Consider the following 24,480-nt stretch of genomic DNA (forward strand, 5'->3'; position numbering starts at 1 on the left):
CCTATAGTTAAAAAATCGTGTTGAATTGTCAGAAATAAAATCATATGTCATAAATATCAAGTCATGTTTAGAGAACGCTGGCACACACAGCTGGTCATAGAAAAGGATTTTTTACGGTTCACTAACAAAGGTACTACAGGTACTTGTGAAATGCGTAGGTAGTTGGCAGTTTACCAAGCTTAGGCTAAGAGAGTTAAAGTCATTTTGTACACTTTGTTCTCTGATCCTATTGCTATTAAGATCTCCAGCCAGGATTACGTGTTCATACGCCACAGATATGTCTGATACGGACTCTAAGAGATCAGTATATTCGGTCATTCAATGGGGTCTATAAATACAACAGATTAACATTTTTGATTTGGAACTAGGATCTACGACTTCCAGAAACAAATATTCAACTCTACCTTCGATCGGGTTTGATTTAAAAAGCTTCGAAGTGTATTTGTTGCGTGTTCTAATCTTTCTGACCTATGCAACACGTAGCCATCACATTCAAAATGGACGTCACTGAACCCACTTACAAACCATGTTTCTGAAACACAAATTATATCAACATTTGATCCTACAAAAAGTTCCCTAAACTCATCCATTTTTCTGACCAAGCTTTGAGCATTTATGTGGACAATCTTCAGACCAACTTTTTGTTTACACAGAATTCTCAGCAGACTGCTCGCTGTTGCATTATTTGTACTGACCTGCATTATAATAAGGTAAGGTAAATTGGGAAACGCACATATGAATTGAGATTACCACTAGAAAACCTAAATTACTCTTAAAAACTACAAAAATAAAGAGATTAGCTGCATAAGAGATGTTATTTACGAAAGCTATTTTGGGCAGTACGAGGGGTAACTTCGGCAACCAGTGCGCTGGATCCAGAGAGGGCGAGAGCAGACTCAGCAGCCGTGATCGCTGAGAGCTCATCAAGTTGCTGGATAACGTAAATGTCCTCTCTCCCACTGCACTTCACGTGCACAATCCCACGGCGCGTAAAAACAGCAGCAAGAGCTTTCTGCTTCTTCAAACGCATGGCTTCTTTAAATATGGAGAGATGAACTCTCGTGAGCTGCTCATTAACATAGAGAGCGGCCGGCGAGTCAAAGCCCAACAGGTGTATGCTCAGTTGCTGTTTTGTTGTGCGTCGGAAGTCAGCCAGTTCCCGAAGAAGTGAAACTTTTTCCCTCCTAGTTTCCAATTTTATCAGAATTGGCGGGTCGACCAGTGAATTTTGTGATTTTCGGACCCTAAAAATGTAGCGGACTCTCGGAGCCGGAACAAGGTTTGTCGCGAAGCAGAGCTTGTAAAACAGCGGTCTTAGTTTCTGTACGTCAACAAAAGGAACGCCATGCATACGCACTGCGCACGCCTCGCTTTCGGCACGCTGTGCGTCAAGCTTACCTTGCACCGTGCCAATTTGGGATTTTAGGGAGCGCAGCTCCCTCAACCTCCTGCTCCAGCTGCAACATGCGATCGGCCATCTGCTTCATCTCCGTGGTGACGCCCAAGAGCCGTTCCTGCAGCACCTCAAGCATCCTCTCCTCGACCTCACGGATGGTGGACTCGATCAGCTGGGCTTGTTCATCAAATCGGCTATTCATTGCCGCGATAAACATTGGTGAGGCAGTGTCATAGGCAGCGTCAGAGGGGCGCCCGCGCTTAGAGCCAGAGGATTCTTTCAAGCGTTTTCCCTCTGGCAAAACCATATTTTGTTTTGTTTTTATTTTTCGTTGAGTTGGTGTTGTGTTGGTGACGAGAGTTTTTCAATTGAGTGTTTTATGTGTCAAGTGTTTTGTCTCTGTGCTCTTGTATTATGTTATGCACTGTTTCTTAAATGATTTGTTGTTGCACTTAAAATTGTGGATTTATTAGGAAGCGATTTTTGTAGCTTAGAACCGATTTATTCCGGGCAAAACGAACTTTTATGTGTTGTAGTTTTTAGTTTTTTTTAAAGCCGTGTTTAAGGTATTTTCGGAGCTTCACAAAAGTGCGTCTATTCGATTCGATAACAATATTATCTTTCAATTCTTCTATTGCCCCTTTTTGTCTGTTTTGAGTTTGGAGTGTGCTTACGCCCGTTTAGATCTGTTTTAGTTCATAAGAAAGATATGGGTCTAATGAATGAGATGAGGTGAGTGAATGAAATGATTCTTCTAACTTCGGCAGAGTTTCTTCATAGCTTTGTAGGTTAAAGATGTGGATGATTTTAAATGTTCCGTTTTTCTTAGCCGCTAATCCGGTTTCGAGTGGAATGATTTGTAAATTGGAATAGTTGAGGACTGTAGTTATTACCAAGCATGTTGGTAAAAATAATCGCTATGGGCTGATGCTGAAGATCTGATTGAATTAATTTCTGCGGGGGCCCGGGAAAACGCGTCCACTACCACATTAGCTACTCCGGTCTTGTACCTGATCTCGTGGTTATACTCGCCAATGAGGTCTCTCCAGCGTTTAAGCTTAGCGTTGTGGTTATTTACGCTATTCGAAAAACTCAAGGGTTGGTGATCCGTGTATATTATTTAAAATACCCGTAAAGATAATGTCTTAAGCTTTGAAGCGCACAAACGATTGCGAGCATCTCTCTTTCGTTCTTCAGTTTTTGACAGGGTGCGCGAAAGAAACGTTATTGACCCATGATTTTGTTCCAATACTGCGCCTATTGCGTAACTTAAGGCGTCAGTAGTCAATTGAAATTTTTTCCCGACATCTGGATAGGCAAGGGTAACCTACCTGGAGACGAAAGTATTTTAAGTTTCTCGAATGCTGTAATCACGTCTCTGCTCAATTTGATAGCAGTTCTTCTTGACTTGGTCTTAGATATACGGCCTTCTGAGCTTCTTAGAAGAATGGTTAGGGGTTTTGCTAGTTTCGCGTAATCTTTTATTAGCAGCCTTTAATAACCGGTCATGCCCAAAAAGGAGCGGAAATCTTTTAATGTTTTAGGAACAGGAAATTTTGTAATCGCTTTTATTTTATCTATGTTGGTTTTTACTCTGTTTTCTAATATTGTGTACTTCGTTTTTGAAAAAATGGCACTTCTCTATTTGAACTCTTTCCAAATTTTTGCCGTGCTCCACTTCGTTTTTGCTAAAGACATAATATCATCAACGTACACATAGCAAATTTTCCCTATGTATTCTCTCAATATGTCGTCTAACGCTCTTTGAAAAAATGATGGCTAATTTTTAAAACCGAATGGGAGTCTCATAAATTTATATTTTCCGCCATTTACCGCGAATGCAGTTTTTATCTATGTCTGCATCTTTCAATGGTATTTGGTGAAAACCACTCCTAGGATCTATTACCGAAAAAAAATTGTTGTCCCCAAGCTGTGCAATAATTTCTCCAATTTCGGGAGTGGGATACCGGTCTGAGACAGTAACTTCATTAAGTTTCTTATAATCAATTACTAATCTGTACTTTTTTTCTCGGACTGACCGGACTTTTTCGGAACTACCCAGACTGGTGCATGATATCTGTCAGCATCTCTTAGCATCTAAGTTTTTTCTTTGAGTGATATTGGGTATGGGTAACGTTTTTCGTAAACTGGAGAATCTGATGAATCTGATCTCACCTACTATTTTAGTTGTGTATGCTAACTTTGAATCGGGATCTGCGAAGAGAATTGTGTGGCTTTGTACGAGGAGTTTTTTTTATTGATTTTTGTGACTCGGTCATATGGCTGACTTGCGGTCCAATTGTATTTACTGCTTGTGTCGCTAGTAGCTGAATTTTGCGTTTACTTCCAAGAATTAATATATCATTTTTTACATCTATTATTGCTTTTAGTCTTTTCTTTGTGTCATTACCCAAACTACCATGGAATGTTTTCAGTGTGTTTAGTAAAAATAATTTCTTGTGTGCATACGAAATAACAGCGAGCTTAAGTATTGCGTGTTGTCTTATTTTAGTGTTACCAACAAAATAAAGTTCTGACATATCTATGTATTCTTGTTGTTCGGTATCGCTTTGCCAAACATATTCTTCCTAAAGTTCGTTTACGTCATTTTCTTCTACCAACTGATAATACTCTTGTTCTGAACTAGATGCAGCTTCCTCTGAATTTTGCTGCGCGGTACTTTCTGTCTCTGGTTGAATATGGAACTGTCTTGGCATCTTGTTATTATTTGGGACATTAGCGGTGCTGAGAGGTCTTTTACCTGCATAATCGTTATTTGCTGATTTGTTCATATAATTTATATGACGCGATCGAACTGACTGATCGACGTCCATAAGTACCGGTTTCGGTTGTGGTCGTGGCGGAAGTTTTGGTGTGCTTAAGGGTGCTACTGCACCGGCTTGGTTTGTATAAAGTTGACTATAAGATTTGAATTGATTAGTTTGGTTAATTGGGGTTTTTGTATTTGGCTTGGATTATGGTAGAGATGCGGATAGAAATTTTGTTTGACGGCTACCATCCAATATGGTTGTCGGCGTTTAAGTGGTAGCATGTGTGCCCTCCATAAATATGGAGTTTTTGGTGTCTGTTTATTCCTAGCATTTTGGTTCTCTAGCAGACCGCATAAATGTAGAGCATGCGTGGTAATATTTGTCTATAGTATTGTTACCTTGACTAAGAGCAGAGAGTTGATATTCTGAAGTCTTAAGTCGCTCTTGTCGGCGAAATGCGCTGTTTAACATTTTGAAATAATCTAGGGGGGAATTATATGACTTTACTACTGCGTCCGCTTGACCAGTAATTTTGTTACGGATTGCTAAAAGAATTCCATAAAATTTTGATGAACCAATTCTGTTTTCGGAGGTTTTTAACACCTCCTCGACACTTTTCCAACTTTTGCTTCCTGAAAAGTCTCTTAGTGTGCGAACAATGTCTGGTAATTTATCTAACTCAATAAGATTGTGCGTTAATTCTCTTTTAATTGTTTGATATGTATATTTGACAAACTCTTTATTTGGATTAAGTGTTTCTTTTATTAGGTTACTGAGATTTGTCTCTAAGTCTATTTTTATTTTTTCTTCAATGTCCCTCTCGGTCATGATTCGTGTGTTTATTTGTGTGGTACTGGCTGATGAGGGTCCGGTAAGATTCGCGAGTCTGTCTGCCAAATATTGTTCGGTCATTTTGGGTATGGATATATGAGCAGCGAATTTAATATTTTTATTTAATTTTTAAATTTTAGTTATTCAGAATTCGGAAATTGTTTTTTAAGAACTAGGGTGTGGGATTTTTTTATTATGGGGTGGATTTTTTTGTAATTATAGAGTGGTGATTTTTATTTTCCCTATATTTTAGGTATTTTTTAATTACTAAAATGTGTTCTATACACTTTATATTTGAGTAAAACTTTTTTGTCCTTTAAATATTTTTCAATTAAATAATTTGTATGTTATTATTTTTAATAGATCAAAGAGATGCAAGTGCAGGACCGCGGCTAACATTGTGGCGACAGCGGATGCTTGTGACTGCAGCGTAGCTACAACGGCGTGGGAGGTCCACAAATATACCGAAATCAAGTGTCGGACCGCGGCTTACACATCGGCAAGCGACAGCGAAGGCTTGAGAGTTAGTTACAACGGCGTGGGAGGTCCACGAACCAAGAAGCGGACCGCGGCTTACACATTGGCAAGCGTCAGCGGAGGCTTGAAAATTAATCTATAACGGCGTGGGAGGTCCACAAAATATTACGAAGAGTTTCATCAGAAATTTAAACGAGGATTGGAAAAGGCGCAGGATATCTGGGAAGCAGCGGCAAGGAAAGGAGCAGGACCACAACCATTGATGATCGAGGAAAGGAAGAAAAAACCCAAAAGATCTGCAAAGAAGAAGCAGAAAAGGCGGAAAATAAAAGAATTGTAAAGGCTTATCAACCTATCAACAGGGGAATATAAGAAACAATTGTTTAAAGAATTAGAATTGCTAAGAAATAAATCCACTAATAAATGAATAGTAAAATGGTAGAGAAACACTTAATGCTCTGGCGGCTAGTCAATCAACCATATATAGCCTGATGAAGAAATGGGAAGAAGATGTCAGTCAAATAGAAAGGTCCGATTTGAAATTCCTATCTGAAATACAGAGTCAATGGGAATTATTTAAAAGTCAGCATCAGGAGCTGTTGGCAAACGCATCAGCGTTCACAGGAGACTACTTCTCAAAAGATGGGTATGGAAAAACACAAGCGCTAAAAAAACATTTTGGCGGAATTTAATAAGAAGTCGGCCGATGAACCAATTAACTACTCGATGCAACAATTGGTTGGGGATCAGGAAATGCACTTACACGAGTACAACCAAGCAAGACAAGCACTTCATGGAACTTTGGAAACTGCGGGCCAATATATATGAAATATATTGAGGAAGGTTATCAGCGGTATACTGAAAATCTAAAAGACTTAAAAATAAATGGACCAATTACCCCAACGGTTTCAGAGGGGTATGAGAAGATAGAAATGGAAACAAGAAGTAAAGAAATTTGGATGCAACAGAATAAATTCGAAAAACGTCGAGTCTCTGTTAGGGAGATGGAGATTCCCGCATTTTTTGGAGACATTTCCGCATGGTCGGGATTTTTTGACATGTTTAAGGAAATGGTTGACAGCGATGAAATGATGAAGCCTAAGATGAAACTAATGCTACTGAATATTACTGAGGAAATTTGATCGACAAGGACAACAACAATACGAACATTCTTCGAAAAGAACAAAAGAGGTTCAGACGCTTAAAGATGTGTTGAAATTTTTTGAGAAACATCTGCAAGCCAGACGCATGACCCAAAAATACTCCGAGAGTATTGGCTGCGGTTATGAGTAGCAACTGCCATTACTGTAAAGCTTCAGGGCAAAAATTACAAAAAAAATTTTGTCAACTGGCTATTACGGAAAAGTGCAATTTTGTTCGTCGAGAAAGGATTTGTTTCAAGTGCTTGGCCCACAAATATACCCTTTACAAGGTCTGTCAAGTGGAAGAAGGTTGTTCGCAGTGTGGTAGGCCCCATCACGAGTTGTTACATGAAATTAAATTATAAAATTGATAAAATGAAATTATTATATCAAGAACGGGAAAAGCAACCTTGTTGGCCACAGCGCAGATTGAGGTCCAAGATGCGAGTGGAGCATGGATAACCCTTCGAGCATTAGTGGACCAAGGATCTCAAATTACTGTCGGTTCTGAAAAAGCAGTTTAAATGTTAAAAGTACCCAAAAAGAAAAAGAGAACCCAAATATATGGAGTAGGAGAAAGTGTGGTTGGGTTATCAAAACGTCGATCCAGCTAAAAATTCGTCCAAGATTTTCCAACAGTGATCAATTTGAAACCGAAGCAGTGTTTTTTACGAAGCTATTAAATCCACAACCGCCGCAATCATTTGAGTATGATATGCGAAAATGGGAAGATACAACCTTGGCGGACCCGGAGATCTCTTAGCCGAAATTATTACCCAAGGATTGAAGCAGGAAGAAACCATGATTGGTGAACGAACTAAATTAGGATGGATTTTATCAGGAATGGTGCAAGTATCGGGTAGTAAGCGCATTCACTCGACAGTCAAGTTGGAGAAATTTTGGGAATTGGATGAAGTTCCAGAAACAATAACCATAACAGATAGTGAGAAATTTATGGACTTATACGAAAAACCGACGATGATTGATGTCGACGGGCGTTTTGTGGTCAAAATTCCCTTGGTGGAAAATAAAGAGTTGGGAGAATCCCGGAAAAGCAGTGGCACGATTAATAAATTTGGAATAGAAGTTTGGAAAAGATACAAAATTAAGGCAACAATATTCGGAATTTTTGGATGATTATATACCACAAGGACGCATGGAGGAAGTAGAGGTCGATGATGTAGGAAAATATTATATTCCCCATCAACCAGTTATAAGAGAGGATAGCCTTACTTCTAAACTTCGGGTGGTGTTTGACGCATCGTCAAAAACAACAACTGGAAAAAGTTTAAATGATATTCAATTGACAAGACCACACAATTGACTAGACCACACATTCACATTTGGAAATAATTATGAAAAGGAGAAATTGGAAGTATGTTATAGCAGCTGACGTTGAAAAAATGTACAGACAAATAAGGGTACATAAAGACGATCAAGACTATTTGCGAATATTGTGGAGGAGGAAATCACATGAATAAAGGAATTTAAGCTAAAAACGGTAACATATGATACTGCATCTGCTCCATTTTTAGCAACAAGAACTCAATTAGAAATTGAAAAAGATGTAACGACGAAAGAATAAAAGAACTAATTCAGAATGATTTTTACATGGATGATTTAATGACAGGTGCCGAAGAAAAAAAATATTAACAGAGCTGGGAAGATATGGTTTACATTTACGAAAATGGGCGGCAAACCATCGTGAAATTCTAGCATCGTAACCAGAAACTTCAATGGAGAAGATGTTTGATGTAAACAATGAAGAGACAGTGAAGACACTGGGAGTGATTTGGAAACCCTAAAGTGATGAGTTCGGATTTAAATCAATATGACAGAAGAAAGGATTGTAACAAAATGAGGAGCTCTATCGACCTTAGCAAGAATTTTTGATGCAATGGGATGGTTGGCACCATCGACAATCATAGTAAAATTATTTATACAAAGGCTGTGGATATCTGAAGTTGGATGGGATGAAGTGCTGGATGAAAAAATTGCTGGTGAATGGATTAATTTTAATGCAAAATTAAAAGCAATGGAAAACATATGGATTCCACGATTGACTGGATGATCGGAAAATGAAACTATAGAAATTCAAGGGTTTGAAGACGTATCGGAGCTAGTATATGCATCAGTAGTATATGGAAAGACATCAAGTGGAATTACCACAATTGCAAGCAAAACAAAAGTTAATCCAATATATAATCGAAAGCTCTGCCAAAATTGGAACTGTGTGCCGCACACCTGCTAGCAAAATTGTTGAATATAGGAAAGGACTTAGGAGTGACAGGTATACAATTGGACAAGCTTGGAAACTCTGAACTTTGGTGGAAAGGACCGAAGTGGCTTAGTAAAGAAAATAAAGACTGGCCCTTGAAAGAAGAGGATACCGTACTACAAAATTTGACCATGGTAAATCAGGAAAATGTTCTGAATGATATGGAAAAGAAATTCAGAAGTATGGAAATTGATTAAAATAATGGCTTATGTACTGAGATTTATAAGTCGATGTTAAAAAAGAAATCGTGTCAGGATCGAATAATTTATCAGTAGAAGAATTGGAACGGGCAGAAATTAAAATTTTCAATTTTCAATTTCAGATTAAAGAATTTCCCGAAGAAGTCGAAAAATTGAAAGGGAATAAGGAGATAGACTCCAAGTGTAAATTAGCACCCATACACCCATTTAGGGAGAGCAATGACATTTTAAGAGTCGAAGGCAGACTACAATTTTTGGAGCTAAATTTAAATCAAAAACATCCAATTATAACAATTCGCATTTGGCTAAGCTGTTAATTGAAAAAACATATTTAAGCACGATGCAAGGAGGAAATCGGATGATAGAAGCACGGATCCGAAGAAAATTCTGAATAATGGGTTAAAAAAAAATACAATTAAAACCGTCGTACATTATTGTGCACGGTGCACCAGATTTCGACAGCAGTGTGCACAGCAATTAATGGGGCAGATTTCGGAACAAAGAGTTACTACAGCACAACCGTTTACGCAATCAGAAGTAGATTACGCCGGACCAATAAATATGAGAGTTGCCAAAGGAAGAGGACAAACGACGTTCACTTAGAAGCAGTAAGTAAGTAATGGATTGTAGCAAAAAAAAGACGATGCAAACATATAAATTCTGACAATGGTACTAACTTTGTTGGTGCAGAAAGAAAATTAAATATGGACCTCATAGAAGCTATTAAAGGAAACAGTATAAATCCGACCCTAGCGGATGAACGCATAAAATGGCATTTTATTCCCCCCGCAAGTCCTCACTTTGGAGGAATTTGGGAAGCTGGAGTGAAATCAGTAAGGTATCATTAATAGTCATAGGAGATAACACACTTACTTATGAAGAAATGAGCACATTATTAGCAGAAAATGAAGCTATATTGAATTCCAGACCATTAAGGGTTCGACCTCGGGAATTGTTGTTAAGTGTTGGATGTGAAGGAGGTTAACTTCGATGTCGTCAATTATTGTAGTGGCGGCCTCGACGTATTTGGTCCCGTTGGCGGAGATAGAACAGTTATCGTATTTTATTAGCATAGAGCTGCTGAAGATCTTACTGGAGATGCAGTTGGAGGTGATGTTTAAGTTCTCCACATTGAGGATCACCATCAATCCCTTTATGGGAATGAAGATCTGCGGTTATTGATCCCTTTTTATTGTGCTGCAGGTCGCTTTCCTGTCGTCCAGAAGGTTGTAGAGGCATTCTGTGTTATTCGGAGTCGAAGGAGTTTCGCAAACATGTGTACTACCCACTTTTATACAAGGTGTATCAATAATCTTAATTTCTACATCATTCTTAATAATAACATTCGGTACGTTTACATACATTGTTTTGTTAAGTGGTAGAGCTATGAGTCGGTATAAATTGTAAGATTGTTGGGACAGAATTGGGACTTTAATGTTAAATATGAGTGTTTTATTAATAGTAGTGGATTCTAATGAAAGCACATTATATAATTCGTGTTCCAACTGAACCTCTACTTTCTGAACTGCTAGTAAAGTTTTTAATTTTTCCATTTCCATAGAATTTAATAAGTATTTCGTGACTATTTTTAATTTGGCAAATAGTAGGCTTTCAGTTATATTATTTAAGTGATTGTAAAGTAAATCTATGTTGAAATTAATCCTGTCTATATATTAGATAAGTTGAATGTTTTTCTGTTCCTCATCTATTTGTTTAAAGATTTTATTCTGGTATGAATTTACAAAATTGCCTATAAGCTCTTGCTCCCTGTTAATGTGGTTAGTTATTTCCTCAAATCTTATACGTGTTTCATTTTGGAAAATAAGGTTTGTTTCGGAATTACTGCGTAAGGCCTCTAAGTCTTTGTTTATTTTTGCCTCGTCATAGGCGTCCATATTTGGCCTAGTCCATTAATTAATCCTCTTCGGGGCCTATTATCACCATTGTTGGGAAGCAAGGATATTTAGTCTTTGTTGAACTTGAGATAATTTTTGATGTAAGGTGAGTTTTAAATCTTCAAAACCCTGTTCGTCAGGTAAGTTTCCTATCACCTCCTGTATTTTAGCTGCCGATTCCTCATAATTGTTCAGATGAATTAAATGTTTAAATATTTTAAATGATTTTACCACTCTCGCTGTACCCAGCTTGATTTTTAAAAGGGGTTGATCTTTATCCACTATATCGCTAACAAGCCGTTGAGTTGTTCCCAAGGTCAATCTGTAAAATTACATTGGGAGTATAATTAACCAAGTTTCGCAATTATGCTTATGTGTCATTTGTCTGTATTACAGCTCTACTAACTTTTTGCTTGTGTAGTTTTTGTTTCCTTATTGTTCGTAATGTTACTCCGCTATCCAGTAAAACCTTGTGCTTACTAAAACGAGGTGTGATTTTATTTCTCCTATTTTCCTTGCGAAGTTCCAACCGGTAAGTCGGGGTTGTCCTGTTCTCGTTTAAGCGATCTATTCGTCTTTTCGTTGCGTCCGCCATGTTTCTTTAAGGTCGGATATAAGTTTGGAATTCGTTAAGTTTTTGTAAGTAATCATGTTCACTGTCGAATTTGACTGTTTTTTCAAAAATGTGAGTGCGGCCACTAAAAAGTTCGAATGGAGTTAAATTTGTACTAGAGTGGATCGCATTGTTGTAGGTTATTATGGTTTCGGAAAGTATCTCATCGTGTTCAATGGTTAATTTTAATTCTTTTCTCTTACTCAAAATGATTCTATAGATCTCTGTTAGAGTGGAATGTAAACGTTCTACTACAGAGTTACTACTGGACTGTTGAAAGGAAGTAATATGAAGTTCTATTTCGTATTGTGCCAAGAAGTCTTTGAAAATAGCACCAGAGAACTCGGCCCCCTGATGAAGTATTATTTTTTTGGGTATTCCAAACTGGCAAAAGAAGGTTTTAAAGGCTTTGATAACAAGAATTGAGTTTCTGTTGGTTAACTGGTAGTCTTGAACGAATTTGGAGAATTTATCAATAATTGTTAAGTTATAATTATTATTGATAGTATATATGTCCGTGTGTAATATTTCTAGGTGCCTGTTCGGTATTTCTGGTAATACAAATGGTGGTTTTTGTGGACACCTATCGTACTTAAGTGTAAGGCAGGTTTCGCAATCCCGGATTACTTGTAAGATTAGAGATTTTAGTTACATTTTAGTACATCTCTTCCACCCCTCTATGATTGTTGTTAGAATGATGAGTTTTTATTAGGCAGCTAATTTCGTTCGGGTCGATAGGCTCGTGTAAAAGAATGAGACATCTGTAAATCTTATACAAACCGGAGTCTGCGAAATATTTGGTGTAAGCTTTTTGAATTATATCGAAAATTTCGACGGGTGAGTGAACTGCCAAGGTCTTGTATGGTGTTAAAATTGGTTTTAAAATATCTGTGATTCCTTCTAAGGTATAAGATGGTTCCGTTATACGTGTCCGTGTTTTATTTTTAGATGGATTGCTCGTTACAAATGAGGGGGTCTGGCCGATTTCGAATATAACTTATGTGTTGAATGTGTTAAGTACCTTTTGGGCTAATGGGATACTAGGTGAAACGGTACGGTCGCCGTCGTTGGCAAGTATGTTTGGCTCAATTCTACTCAAAGCATCGGCAATGACGTTTTGTGAGCCTTTTTTGTAGACAATATCGTAATCGTACTCAGAGAGGGTAAGTTTCCAACGAATGAGCTTCGGGTTTTGGCCCTTAAAGTTTTGTAACCATACTAAGGGCTTGTGATCTGTAATGATTTTGAATTTGTTGCCATACAAATATGGGCGAAAGTACTGAACTGCCCAGATTATGGCTAACATTTCTTTCTCTATAGTTGAATACCGAGTTTCCGCTTCATTCAAAGTTCTACTCGCGAAACAAATTGGTCTGTCGGACCCGTCAGGGCCCTGGGAGAGAACGGCACCAATGGCGAAGTTACTTGCGTCCGTGGTGAGAGAAAATGGTTTTTGGAAGTTTGGGTGTTGCAAGATCGGGATGTTTGTTAGAAGGGTTTTGCAAATTTCAGACGCCTCTATAAATTCTGCATCTATAATTACGGATTTACCACCCTTAAGCTGGCGAGAAATGGGTTTCGTTATTCTAGCAAAGTCTTTTATAAACTTCCTATAATAACCCAATAATCCTAAAAAGGATTTTATTTGTTTAGTAGTTTTTGGGCAAGGGAAATTTTTCACCGCTGCTATTTTGTCTGGGTTTGGCTTAATACCATCCTGTGTTATTACGTGTCCCAAAAAATCGATTTCTTTTCTCAAGAAATTCGACTTGGTGATTTGAATTTTTAGATTTGCTTGGCGTAATCTCTGAAATACAAAGTTTATGTCCATTAAGTGTTTTTGGAGGGAGGCAGAGAATATAATGATGTCGTCAAAATAGACTAAGCAGATGTCACCTATTAATTCGCCTAGTACATTATCCAATACCCTTTGGAAGGTAGCTGGGGCGTTTTTCAGTCGAAGGGCATTCTCGTGAATTCGTAATGTCCGTTTTCCACCGAGAAGGCTGTTTTGGCCATGTCTCTGGGGTCCTTCTGGATTTGATGAAACCCGCTGGCCAAATCTAAAGTGGAAAAATATTTGGCCCTACCGATGTTGTCAAGAATGTCGTTAATATTGGGGATCGGGTACCTGTCGGAGATGGTTTCAGTTTCCTGAAATCTATTACCAACCTCCACTTCTTTTGTTCGGGGGAGTCAGTTTTTTTTGGAACTACCCACACGGGGGCACCCCAAGGGGAGTGGCTGTTTTTAATAATATTTTTTTCAAGCATTTTGGATATTTGTTTTCGGACCTCCTCCTTATGTATATATGGATATCTGTACGTTTTGACATGTATTGGTATGTTGTCGGTGGTCGGGATAGGGTGCTTGACTGTGTTGGAAAATGTGAGAGGTGTCGCGTCGTCATAGAAAATATCTTGAAATTTGTTGCAAATTTTAACCAACCCTTGTTTTTCCTCGTTCGTTAGATGGTCCATTAAAATTTGTTCGCTAAGATTGCCCCTTATTTGTTGGTAGCTTGGATTGAGTGTTACCCCGTTTATTTGGTCGTAACATTCTTTGTTATATGGTTGTACCTTCAATGGTTGGTCGAGGCATAGGATCTGTCCAGTCCCGGAATTGTTAGTTATTTTAAAGAAGCTATGGCCGTCTGAGGCTGTGTAAAGTCCCCCGGAAACAGAAAGATGGCTGTCTACCTCTAGTGAATGACAGAGAAAGTCACCTTCCATTAAATTTACTGGTATTTTGATAATGGTTTTACTTTGGGGCTGGATAAAAAGTTCATCTGTTCCTCTATTAACTTCTGTAATAATGTTGATTGTGGTGAATGGGGTTTCGATTTTAAGTTTCCAATAATAATCTTTACTTTTCGGTCTGTTAGGAAATCCATTCCAAGAAGACCATCAAAGTATGGGTGGAATTTGAAAAGTAGTAACTGTATTTCTCCATTTTCTTTAAATTCTATTGGTATGGGTAGTACAGCCCTTAAGGTCAGCGAATAACTTTCCAGGACTGTTGTGATTCGGACATCATTTTCTAATTTTTGTATGGCACCTTGCGGAATAAGGCTTGGGTCTACAAAAGAATAAGTGGAACCGGTGTCGATGAGGAGTTTTAGTGGTTTTGGGGAATAGGATAGAGTGATAACTATATAGGGAAGAGATAGATCGTGCGTTTTCTTGTTTATGTAACCGACTTGTCGGTCGAGGCTTCTTGTTGAAAATTTGAGTTGTCGTCAATGTTGTTAAAATTGGGAGCAGGCCTGCGTGAGGTACTGCTACGATTTCGATCAGTATTATTTCCTCCCATTCTATTGTAGTTATTCTGCCTGTTGTTATTGAAACGATACTGGCTTTGGTTGGGGCCTTGGCGGAACGGGTTTAGGAATAGGAATTTCCACGATAATCATGCCCGTAATTATTGGAAGAGTAGTTATTTCCACCAACAGAGTTGTTCTGGTACGAACCCCTCTGATAGGGTCTATTGCGGTCTGAGTTGAATCTATTGTTTTGTGGAGTGTTTTGTTTTTGATAAATGAAGTTGTGCTCAGCTTGGCACCACTCGTAAGCCGCCTCGTTCGTTGTAGGATTCCGGGCTCGGATGACCGTTCTGAGTGGGTCCCGTAGCCCGACGAGGAAGGCGTTAAGGCAAATTCCATCATAAAGAGCTCCTTTTGATGCTGCACTTACACCGTGGTCTGGGCCTGCGGGGAGTGACAAAAGTTCGCTACGGAGTCTTGTGATTTCGAAAAATAAACTACCCAGGGACAAACTAGCGGAAAGGTTCTGAATTTCCGCGATGAGTATTGGTTCTGTCTTTTTGCAGGCATACATACGCTTCAGATTTTCCCTGATACTGTCCCATTCTAGCTTGTTGTCCAAGATATTCAGAGTCTCGTCCGCTTTGCCTATAATTTTGTTTCTCAAGGTTCTTAGTAGTAATTGTCCGTACGGGGTTTGGTCCGTTCCTCCTATTAACATAATAATTTCCTCAACGCTTACAATAAATTTCTGGAGGGTAGCTGGGGTCCCTTCGAAAGTAGGCAATTGCTAGACGAAGGCTAATATATCGGTTGGGTTAAGAGTGGTATTTAGGGTTGTGGTTGACGAAGTGTTTAGAATGGTGCTAGCATTTCCTATATTGTTAGTGGCACTATCAGTGGGACTAGTGGTCCTAGAGCCCGATGCGTTTCCCGAATCCATTATTATAATTTCTTCTTCCCTAATATTTGGTAGGCTAGTACTATTCCTGAGACCTAGTCTAGTTCTAGTTTTCTCTACTATTGTTTTCCTTGACATTAGGTGGGGAAAATATGTATTTGCGTAATTAAAGATTTAGGAGATATATATGTGAATTTTGGCATTATATGTTTTGGTAGATATTATGTGCTTTATAAGAGGAGGTGTAAAATTATAAATTGTGTGAAAAAAAAATTGTATTATCTATATTTTCTCGTGTTTGTGTAAATGTCTTATGTGTAATTTTAAAAATATATATATATTTTTTTTTTGTATATAGGTAATTTTACGTGTAAATATATGTATGGGTATATGGCTTAGTCTATGCTAATAGTTACTGAAATTTGTGTCGTTGTATTACGCTGAGAATCTGTAAAACTGACATAATTAGCGTGTGTGTGTGTTCTTTTTTTTGTGGTGACCATGGGGCAAAGTAATTATTCAATCCGTTGGTGAGGCAATGATTACTAAGATTTCTGTGTGCTTCTTTTGCAAATTGTTATTTGATTTTACTCTTAAATTATAGTTGAAATGGCAACAATGTAAATAGTTTAGAGGGTTTTTTTCAACGATTTCATCGACGAGTAGGTATTCTTTTCTGCAGCATTGTAGCTGTTTATTTATTTTTTTTTTTGTTTTTTTTTATGTGTGGGGCTCAATTGTATCTGGTTTCATGGCAAGAGCGATTCGTCGTTGGTTTCCGGTCTTACACTCTCATTTACATAAATACACAAAACAACAAAAGGCCTGGAACACAGACGACGCGAGTGGTGCCCCCCTCCCTTCCTCTACTTAGAGTGCTTAGCCATGAATAATATTTTTGTATGGTTGTATGTTGCAAATGTGCGTCTGTGGAGTTTCGAATTTAAAGTGTGTAACAATTGTCGATGTGATTCGAAATTGATGTGGGTGCGAAAATCAAATTTTCAGTGTACGTTTTATTTGGAGTATTTTAGGTTGCACATTTCTGTAAAAATGCGCGATGCATTTTGTGCCGATCAGCAATTGATGGTCACAATTGATATAGATATATAATAAAAATTTGTAGTGTATAAATTTTTTTTTATTTATATTTTTTTTTTAAACATGTCGTTTTAATATATCAGCGATTGATGGTCACAATTGATATAGATATATAATAAAAAATTGTAGTGTATAAAATTTTTTTTTTTTTTATTTATATTTTTTTTTAAACATGTCGTTCTATATATCTATAATAATGCGCGATGCATTTTGTGCCGATAAGCGATTGATGGTCACAATTCGTATAGATACATAATTTGATTTAGATGACCACATTTAGACAGATTGAGATAACCACATTTAATGTACAGTGCACACTGTGCTGGTCTACAATTGATAAACACCAAATGGGTATTTGTTATAAATATTTTTTTTTGTTAACCGTCACTAACTTTTGACTCAGATCGTTGAAAAAAATTTTTTGTTCAAATATATATATTTTCTTTATTATCCACATTTCTTTGTGGGCACACAAAAATGCTTGCACTTTCATTTCCACTGGTTTATTTTATTTTACTTTGCCCCTTGGCTTACCCGAATTATTACATAGTAACTACTATAATGATTTCGGTGAATTTCATCTTTGGTTCTTTTAAAAACCGGCTGTCTGTGACCGGATCTGGCTGGTGTAGACTGTGCTGGTGGAGTTTAGGAGGCTTTGGGAAGATCCTGGTGGAGTTTTGAGAAGGCTTATGCTTTCAAGTGTCGCTCTAAGACTGACTGTTATTTTGGTTTCAAGTACAATCGAGAGCTTCGTTTGCGGGTGGGGTACATATGTTTAGTTTGCGAAATCTCCTAGGTTAGCGGTTTCGGCCGGATGCCCGAGACCCAGTTGTTTACACGATCCGGCATCCAGAAACCGCTGCGTTGGCGATCCTATGTCCTGGTTGAACGGCATCGCCGTTAGGGGGACAATGCCCGAGGGGGTTTGAGTGGAGGTGATGTCATCGGGAAGACATCAGCGGTAACTCCAGCCATTTCCATGCAGTACCTACTGCTTCAGTTGCCGTTTTTTGTTGTTTTTTGTTTGGAGTATGCGTAAATCCGTTTGGATTTCTTTTAGTTCATGGGAAAGATATGGGTGTAATGGATGAGATGAAATGAGTGAATGAAATGATTCTTCTAACTTCGCCAGAGTTTCTTCATAGCTTTGTAGGTTAAAGATGTGGATGATTTAAAATGTTCCGTTTTGCTTAGCCGCTAATCCGGTTTCGAATGAGATGATTTGTGAATTGAATTACTCGAGGACTGTAGTTATTCCCAAGCATTTTGGTAAAAATAATCTGAAAAATGATGATCTTATATTATTTTTATGTATGATTTTTCCGGTTTGTGTTTTAATGGCGATCGTTTTATTTTCCGCTACTTTCTCGGCTTTGTATGTAGGTGTAAGTTTAGTTCCTAACCTTTTATCAATTTTTACGTGTACAGTTACGCCTGGCTTAAAAAGTTTTGGTAGTATTTTTCCTTGCTTGTGGTATTCGAACTCGGCTGTTTGTTTGTTTTTAATTTTCTTTTTTATTTCTTCTCTTTTTTTCTATGTCATCTGTTGAACAAGAGATTTTGCTTGTGAAAAATATGTCTATGGGTCTTTCTCTTGTTACAGAATGTATGGATTTATTACAAATGATCTGCTCCCTTTGTCTTTTTTAAGACACCGCATGATTTCAGATAGGGTTACATGAAACCTTTGTCCGTTACTTGTCGATGCGTACGGAGCAGTGGTGTGTACCTATATTTTGAGTTCATCTTCTAACATAAACTTTATTGCTGCTGCACATTTCGGCACACCCAAAGTAATTCTCATTTCCCTCAACGGGTTTTTAATATCTTCAAATGTCTATCATATTTTGATTCTTTACAAGTTTGACAGGCTTGAACTATTGCTTGGATTTTCTTGGTAAGTTGTGGAAAAATAGAATTCTTCAAAATTTGTTATTTGTTCACTTTTGCATCTCTATGGGCTCGTTTATGTTCGAGGGTAAATATTTCGGTTTGTTGGGATTCCGAAGTAACGTCGTCTATTTCGTTTTGAGTAAACCTTACCTTGTATGATTTAAATGCTTATCGTGGTAATGAATAACCGTTTCGATGAACAAGGCCAGCTGATCAAGTCTACCATCCGTGAGGCCGAGGAAAGGATGCTTGAGGTGCTGCAGGAACGGCTCTCGGGTGTCACCACGGAGATGAAGCAAATGGCCGATCGCATGTTGGAGCTGGAGCAGGAGGTTGAGGAGCTGCACTCCCTAAAATCCAAAATTGGCACGGGGAAAGGTAAGCTTGACGCACAGCGTGCCGAAAGCGAGGCGTACGCAGTGCGTACGCTTGGCGTTCCTTTTGTGGAAGGAGAGACTTTTTTTTTTGTCTACATATGCATTTTATTAATTGAATCTTCTCTGAATTGAGACTAACAATAAGTATATAACATCTTAAATTAAAACTATATCTGACAGTCAAGATGACTGACGCGAGTCGAAAGGGCTCTAATAACTATTGCTTGGCTGGAAGGTCATTTCGTTGTAATCGGGCCCGGTTTGAAACCCTGACTAGGCCCCTGGCGAGCTGGTTTGGATGAGCAGTAAGTTTGGTGTGGTAGGACGCTTTTTGTTTTGATATTTCATCTTTAACGGGTAGAATGCCAAGATCACTGTGGATGTTGTCGTTCCGAACATACCAAGGTGCCCCAGTGATAGTTCTCAGGATTTTTGATTGTGCTCGCTGGATAATATTGATGTTACTGCTACTCGCAGTAGCTATTGGATTTTAGTTTTAGATGAATTTTCTTAGCTTCGATATGTCTCCGCCATGTAAGTCTCCTGTCTAGATGGACGCCAAGGTACGTTACATCGTCAGCTTGTGGAAGTGGCGTGTTATTCAGAGTTAGCGGAGGACATGTTTGTCTGTTAAGAGAAACGTTATGTGCTTACAGTTTTGCGCATTTATTTTTATACGCCAGTCTGATAACCACCTCTCACTACCACGAGATGATCAGCTAGAAGTGCTGTTGCCTGAATCGGGCATTTGGACCGACTTAGGATCGCGGTATCTTCTGCGAATGTAGAAGTAGCTAGCCGCTCGTTCGTGGGAATATCTCCCTTCCTCTACTTAGAGTGCTTAGCCATGAATAATATTTTTGTATGGTTGTATGTTGCAAATGTGCGTCTGTGGAGTTTCGAATTTAAAGTGTGTAACAATTGTCGATGTGATTCGAAATTGATGTGGGTGCGAAAATCAAATTTTCAGTGTACGTTTTATTTGGAGTATTTTAGGTTGCACATTTCTGTAAAAATGCGCGATGCATTTTGTGCCGATCAGCAATTGATGGTCACAATTGATATAGATATATAATAAAAATTTGTAGTGTATAAATTTTTTTTTATTTATATTTTTTTTTTTAAACATGTCGTTTTAATATATCAGCGATTGATGGTCACAATTGATATAGATATATAATAAAAAATTGTAGTGTATAAAATTTTTTTTTTTTTTATTTATATTTTTTTTTAAACATGTCGTTCTATATATCTATAATAATGCGCGATGCATTTTGTGCCGATAAGCGATTGATGGTCACAATTCGTATAGATACATAATTTGATTTAGATGACCACATTTAGACAGATTGAGATAACCACATTTAATGTACAGTGCACACTGTGCTGGTCTACAATTGATAAACACCAAATGGGTATTTGTTATAAATATTTTTTTTTGTTAACCGTCACTAACTTTTGACTCAGATCGTTGAAAAAAATTTTTTGTTCAAATATATATATTTTCTTTATTATCCACATTTCTTTGTGGGCACACAAAAATGCTTGCACTTTCATTTCCACTGGTTTATTTTATTTTACTTTGCCCCTTGGCTTACCCGAATTATTACATAGTAACTACTATAATGATTTCGGTGAATTTCATCTTTGGTTCTTTTAAAAACCGGCTGTCTGTGACCGGATCTGGCTGGTGTAGACTGTGCTGGTGGAGTTTAGGAGGCTTTGGGAAGATCCTGGTGGAGTTTTGAGAAGGCTTATGCTTTCAAGTGTCGCTCTAAGACTGACTGTTATTTTGGTTTCAAGTACAATCGAGAGCTTCGTTTGCGGGTGGGGTACATATGTTTAGTTTGCGAAATCTCCTAGGTTAGCGGTTTCGGCCGGATGCCCGAGACCCAGTTGTTTACACGATCCGGCATCCAGAAACCGCTGCGTTGGCGATCCTATGTCCTGGTTGAACGGCATCGCCGTTAGGGGGACAATGCCCGAGGGGGTTTGAGTGGAGGTGATGTCATCGGGAAGACATCAGCGGTAACTCCAGCCATTTCCATGCAGTACCTACTGCTTCAGTTGCCGTTTTTTGTTGTTTTTTGTTTGGAGTATGCGTAAATCCGTTTGGATTTCTTTTAGTTCATGGGAAAGATATGGGTGTAATGGATGAGATGAAATGAGTGAATGAAATGATTCTTCTAACTTCGCCAGAGTTTCTTCATAGCTTTGTAGGTTAAAGATGTGGATGATTTAAAATGTTCCGTTTTGCTTAGCCGCTAATCCGGTTTCGAATGAGATGATTTGTGAATTGAATTACTCGAGGACTGTAGTTATTCCCAAGCATTTTGGTAAAAATAATCTGAAAAATGATGATCTTATATTATTTTTATGTATGATTTTTCCGGTTTGTGTTTTAATGGCGATCGTTTTATTTTCCGCTACTTTCTCGGCTTTGTATGTAGGTGTAAGTTTAGTTCCTAACCTTTTATCAATTTTTACGTGTACAGTTACGCCTGGCTTAAAAAGTTTTGGTAGTATTTTTCCTTGCTTGTGGTATTCGAACTCGGCTGTTTGTTTGTTTTTAATTTTCTTTTTTATTTCTTCTCTTTTTTTCTATGTCATCTGTTGAACAAGAGATTTTGCTTGTGAAAAATATGTCTATGGGTCTTTCTCTTGTTACAGAATGTATGGATTTATTACAAATGATCTGCTCCCTTTGTCTTTTTTAAGACACCGCATGATTTCAGATAGGGTTACATGAAACCTTTGTCCGTTACTTGTCGATGCGTACGGAGCAGTGGTGTGTACCTATATTTTGAGTTCATCTTCTAACATAAACTTTATTGCTGCTGCACATTTCGGCACACCCAAAGTAATTCTCATTTCCCTCAACGGGTTTTTAATATCTTCAAATGTCTATCATATTTTGATTCTTTACAAGTTTGACAGGCTTGAACTATTGCTTGGATTTTCTTGGTAAGTTGTGGAAAAATAGAATTCTTCAAAATTTGTTATTTGTTCACTTTTGCATCTCTATGGGCTCGTTTATGTTCGAGGGTAAATATTTCGGTTTGTTGGGATTCCGAAGTAACGTCGTCTATTTCGTTTTGAGTAAACCTTACCTTGTATGATTTAAATGCTTATCGTGGTAATGAATAACCGTTTCGATGAACAAGGCCAGCTGATCAAGTCTACCATCCGTGAGGCCGAGGAAAGGATGCTTGAGGTGCTGCAGGAACGGCTCTCGGGTGTCACCACGGAGATGAAGCAAATGGCCGATCGCATGTTGGAGCTGGAGCAGGAGGTTGAGGAGCTGCACTCCCTAAAATCCAAAATTGGCACGGGGAAAGGTAAGCTTGACGCACAGCGTGCCGAAAGCGAGGCGTACGCAGTGCGTACGCTTGGCGTTCCTTTTGTGGAAGGAGAGAAACTTTTTTTTTTGTCTACATATGCATTTTATTAATTGAATCTTCTCTGAATTGAGACTAACAATAAGTATATAACATCTTAAATTAAAACTATATCTGACAGTCAAGATGACTGACGCGAGTCGAAAGGGCTCTAATAACTATTGCTTGGCTGGAAGGTCATTTCGTTGTAATCGGGCCCGGTTTGAAACCCTGACTAGGCCCCTGGCGAGCTGGTTTGGATGAGCAGTAAGTTTGGTGTGGTAGGACGCTTTTTGTTTTGATATTTCATCTTTAACGGGTAGAATGCCAAGATCACTGTGGATGTTGTCGTTCCGAACATACCAAGGTGCCCCAGTGATAGTTCTCAGGATTTTTGATTGTGCTCGCTGGATAATATTGATGTTACTGCTACTCGCAGTAGCTATTGGATTTTAGTTTTAGATGAATTTTCTTAGCTTCGATATGTCTCCGCCATGTAAGTCTCCTGTCTAGATGGACGCCAAGGTACGTTACATCGTCAGCTTGTGGAAGTGGCGTGTTATTCAGAGTTAGCGGAGGACATGTTTGTCTGTTAAGAGAAACGTTATGTGCTTACAGTTTTGCGCATTTATTTTTATACGCCAGTCTGATAACCACCTCTCACTACCACGAGATGATCAGCTAGAAGTGCTGTTGCCTGAATCGGGCATTTGGACCGACTTAGGATCGCGGTATCTTCTGCGAATGTAGAAGTAGCTAGCCGCTCGTTCGTGGGAATATCTGCGGTGTAAAGGAGAAATAGAATTGGACCAAGGGCGGTACCTTGTGGAACTCCAGCCTCTATCGTGTAATCGTCGGATATTGTAGTGTTGCATCTCACGGCGAAGGCTCTGTTATAAAGCTACGATTCAAGTATCCTGTGAGTGTTTTCCGGCAGTAACATTCTGATTTTATGCATAAGGCCATCGAGCCAGACTCGGTCGAAAGCCTGCGCAACGTCAAGGAATACCGCACTGCAGTATTCTCGAAGCTCGAATGCAGTTCGTATTTCTGTTGTTAATCTATTGACTTGCTATATTGCCGGAATAACGTTGTGCTCTTTCAGATGTGGGATTATGCGCTCATAAGGCATTTTTCGAGCAGTTTTGACAGACACGAGAGTAAACTTATCGGTCTGTATTAAGCTGGTATTGAGTGATCTTTTCCTGGCTTTGGGATCATTATGATTACCGATTTTTATCATTTTTTGGGAAGTAGCCAAGTCGTGTAATCCCATTAAAGAGTTTACAAATTACCTCAACTGCACAGTCTGGGAGTTCAATTAGCATCTTAGGAGTTATTAGATCACCGCCTGGGGTTTTTTTTGTTTTTAATAGCTCGCTGATAACTTTTGCAACTTTGTTTGGTTGAAACAGAATTGGCGCCGTCTCAGTTCCAAATTGAATTGACGGCGACGGTAGTGTGAATGAATTAATTGCTGGGTTTGGCTGAAAAACATTTCGAAGGTGTAAAGCAAATGTACAAGCTCTATCTTTGTCGCTTCTGGCCCAGCTGCCTGAAGAGTCTCTTATGGAAGTTACTGTTTCGGCCGGCGCACTTAGATTTGGGGGGGCCCTCCACAAGGGATGCTTGGTGCTGGTGGGTGAAAGTTTATCAATGTACTGGCGTTGTGCTTTTTCTTCTTCGTGCCTTATAGCACTGGTAAGTCTGCGACCAACTTCCTTAAGACTATGTTTTGAGGATGGCGATCTGCTGGTTTGCCAAGCACGCCTCAAACGTCTTTTCTCCAAAACAAGCTGTCCGATTTCATGGATAGTTTTGTGCTGGTGTGTGTGCCCAATCCCTCTCTTGCGGTGTAGAGACTTTGGCTGCTGCGACGAGTACAGACTCCAGTGCATCGGCATAGCAGTCGATGTCCTCCTTGATGTTGAGTTGTGGAGTTAGTTCAATGTGGGAACTAACG

Source organism: Drosophila elegans, unplaced genomic scaffold (genome assembly GCF_018152505.1).
Source record: "Drosophila elegans isolate 14027-0461.03 unplaced genomic scaffold, ASM1815250v1 contig_767, whole genome shotgun sequence".
Taxonomy (NCBI): domain Eukaryota; kingdom Metazoa; phylum Arthropoda; class Insecta; order Diptera; family Drosophilidae; genus Drosophila; species Drosophila elegans.